This window comes from Triticum urartu, chromosome 5, assembly GCF_003073215.2.
Source record: "Triticum urartu cultivar G1812 chromosome 5, Tu2.1, whole genome shotgun sequence".
In the NCBI taxonomy this organism is placed as follows: Eukaryota; Viridiplantae; Streptophyta; class Magnoliopsida; order Poales; family Poaceae; genus Triticum; species Triticum urartu.
This window is the reverse complement of record NC_053026.1, coordinates 414,333,119-414,336,918: the sequence shown is the minus strand read 5'-3', so window position 1 is coordinate 414,336,918 and position 3,800 is coordinate 414,333,119. Positions and strand designations below refer to the sequence as shown.

Here is a 3,800-nt window from a genome sequence, read left to right as displayed (position 1 = left end):
ACCGCTGGCTGCACAGCCTCCCGCCACGCACGCCTGGAAGAGTCCCAAAGCGACACGTTGGTGGATGTGCTGGAGCGCGGGCACGAGGTGGTGGCTTGCCGCGGCAAGCGCCTTGCCGCGGTCGTTGTCTTGTCGCGCCCAGGAGCTTGTCGCTCACCGGGCCTTGCCAGGACGCACGGCGCATCGGGGCAAGTTCCTTGAGATGCCTTGGGTGGCCTTCCCGGCAAGCTCCTCTTGCCGGGGTCTTGAGATGCCTTGGTTGGCCTTCCCGGCAATATCCTCTTGCCGGGGTCATGTCTCCTTGGCTTGGATACTTTGTTCTTGAATGGCTCCAAAGGAACCACGGAGGATCTTGGCGGTCACCCGGCAAGCCTTGCCGCGGGATGCTGCGACTGCCCGTGCACAAGTTCGGGATACTAGGGTACCCCTACTCTAGTACACCGACAATAGAAAATTTTAAAATTCTACTACGTTCCCCAACAATTGTAAGCACAAGCATGCAAACATGCATCTCATCCCAACCTCAAAACTAGAAACAATAGCAGCTATTGATTTCTTTCTACGCAGGCGTAAAACTAAACCATAAGCACTGCAACATTTGCTAAACTTGTCAGCTAAAGAACTCTATCTTGAAAGGCCTGAAAGAAGATTACATAAGCACCAGAACACCCTAACCACCACCAATTCTCTTCATAGTTGATCTGATGTAAAAAAGTAAGCAATATGATACAGCAGCGGGCAAGTGGTATATATCACTCATGGGCGTATGGGGCGAGGCGGGAGGCGAGGCTGAAAACATACCCAAACCCGTTCAAGATTTCCGCACATTTTATTTTTGCAATGTTTTCTATGTAAAGAAGTTCTTTTCTACAATGTTCCAGCAAACCAAATGTAATCATGCGTTGGGCAAGAGAAACTATTGACAGTGACCTCATAGAACAAAATTCAGCAGACCAACAATGTGTAAGGCAAGACCATGGCAGGGATCTAGTTCTCCCCCAGCAGAGTCCCTTTGGAGCCGATCAGCTCCCCACGCAAGCAGCTTTCAGATGCAATCCAGGTCCCCGCTGCGAGCTGCCAAATGCACAGGGTGAGGGGGCTCCATGACCCTATTGATCAGCCGGAGGTTTCTTCTCACCACACAAGTAGCTGCACATATCACTTGATGGAGTTAGTTCTTTTCAATTAATAATTTTTTAGTTGAACAAGACATGCTCATCCATGGTGCAGTCCAAGAATACATCTATAAATCATTGCCTGAACCATACATGTACGTATCTCTCTCTCTCTCTCTCTCTCTCTCTCTCTCTCTCTCTCTCTCTCTGAAATTGAATTGGCCTCTTACTTTTTTCCTCTGTTCCATACATGTACTTAGATCACAACTGATTTCCAAAGCTAATTAACAAAGGAAGTCACATTTCTACTGTAGCAATAGCCAAACGTGACTGATTTATCATGCAAAACCCAGTTTCACACGCTAAACATCAAGCATTACAAACAGAGCAAATAAATACTCATGCTGTGACCACCTTGACCAGAAAGGCCACCACCTGGTGTCCACAGCAAGACAACAGGGCGGGGAATCACCAACTTAGAATTATGAAGGGAAACCTCCAGACATAACAGGGTGGCAGACAAAATTCCGCACATGTAATTTAGGATGTGGAATAATACTGGTGCTGACAATGTACTGTTGTCTCACATTATATGTGTGACATCTGCTTTCAAAACTATGGTCAAATAACCATGCACATCTGATAGTTCCAGTGAAAAGAATATATGCAAATTGAGCAACCTGAGTGTAGATACACTACAATTTCAGATACACTACATAACATCTGCATGGATCCAATTTGCATGTCATTCGGCAGATCCAAAATGGGGGCTTAAGTAGCTAAGCAAAACAACTAAAAGGTAAAACAAGACACTGAAGCAAAAGTAACTTTGTCAAAAAGTTAACAGTGACACTGGACATCACGGGGACCATTGGATGGTTGATCTGTGGCTGTGGTAGTCTTGCGGTTGTGAACCGGCACGGAGCAACTAGGGCCTTGTGACGCAAATCAAATGGACGACCGAGACCGAGGGACTGAAACTTATCATGAACAGTAGAAGTGTTGAAAATATTCAGTTTCGTCAGGCTTGGATCTTGACACTAGTCATTTGCATGGATATATGTTTTTTCTTAGATGGCGTTGCTACTGCATATTGATTCATAACAGAAACTCAAGATCCAAAAGGGAGGGATGCTCCAGTTCTAGTCTCACGGTCTAACCATACACATACATACAAATTGCTTTAGCCAAAACGTTTCATATATATTAGTACAATTGCAAGTAGCAGGACTGGATGATGAAGAAACAAAACATATAGTACATGTTGAGATTTGATGAGTATGAAAACCCTACCTTTGCTTGACGACTGGCTTGGTCATGGTGTTGATGGAGTGTGCCATGAAGTGGGCGGGGATCCTTTTTCTCCTCCTTGAGCTTCGTGTCAGGTCCATCTAGGGGTGCTCCTGCGATGAACACATCCGTCAGAGAATCCAATCGAAGGAAAAGGAATGGGAAAGGAGAGCAAATCGAGAGAGAGGGGCGGACCTTATCCCTATCCCATATACTAGATTGGAGCAGCGCAGGTTGTGGGCAACGAGCTGAGCCATGAAGACCTTCCGGTGGTCCTTCTCCTCCTCCTCCTCCCCCAGTCCCCCTATGGGTATGCTGAGTTCTTCTGCATCAGCAGCACGAACTTGACGAAAACAGGAACCATATCTGCAACCTCGAATTGAATCGAATCAGAGAGAGAGAGAGAGAGAGGGAGAGGCGTGGGGAGGAGAAAAGGGGAGAGATATGGGACCTTGTGGATGAGATCCATGGCTTGGGCACCATGGATTTGGAAGCACCAAAGTGGATTTGGCCACGGCTGCCCTGCTGCTTGATTTGGACCGGATGCGGCAGCGACTCTGGGTGGGGATGCAGGTGCGGCGTGGATGAGGAGGGGCGACGGCATGCGTCGGAGGTACGGGTGTGGGGAGTTGTTTATGGGCATTGCGTGGCGGGTGACCATGGGATTCAGAGGCGGCGGTGATCTGGCGTTGGCAGCCCAATGGAGTTGGCAGCGGTGATCTGGCCTCACCGTCACCGGAAGGGGTGGCGGCCAAAACCCTAGCTAGCCACGGGGGGTTGGTGGATGGCGGGAGTGATGATTCTGGCCGGAGGCGAGGGAGGAGTGGAGGGAGGGGAGGGGGGGGGGGCGGAGGCGAGGGGAGAGGTGGGCGGCGGAAGGAAGGGGAGGACGGGGCGGCGGCGGAGGGATCTGGATTGGGGAGACGAGTGGGGGCGGGGAGGGATCTGGATCGGCTAGGGTTCACGCGCGCGCGTGTGTGTGTGAGAGAGAGGCTGCACTGGGTTGGATTGGATTGACGGATGGATTGATGTATGGATGGACGGATGTTTGCCACATCATCGATCCATGTCACAACGGATTCCACCAATCAGAATTCAGCCTATGTTTCTCTTATAGTTTTTATCCTCTTATTTAGGGCAAACATTCCACAAAAGAGCCGTTTTCTGTTTTTCGAGTGCCCGAAATGGTTTTTGTGAAGGACCTACCATACATCTATTCAAAAATTGGACCAAACCATTTTTCTAAAATCATTTCCCATTTTCTTTGGACGAAAAAAATCATTTTTCCATTTTTCGAGTGCCCCAAATGAGGTTTTTTGTGAAGGACCTACCAAATAATTGTTGCAAAATTGGACCAAATCATTTTTATAAAATACTTGGCCATATTTAATGCAC

The 3,800-nt window shown here is 48.3% G+C and overlaps 1 long non-coding RNA gene across 1 annotated transcript; it reads right to left on the bottom strand.

The window, feature by feature from the left end:
* Positions 1–798: 798 nt before the first annotated feature.
* On the bottom strand, positions 799–3,247 carry LOC125556108. The gene is made up of 4 exons (XR_007305007.1): positions 2,857–3,247; positions 2,601–2,771; positions 2,409–2,518; positions 799–1,149 (listed from the first exon to the last, which is right to left on the bottom strand). It is a non-coding gene; the product is annotated as an uncharacterized LOC125556108 (long non-coding RNA).
* Between the last annotated feature and the right edge of the window lie 553 nt (positions 3,248–3,800).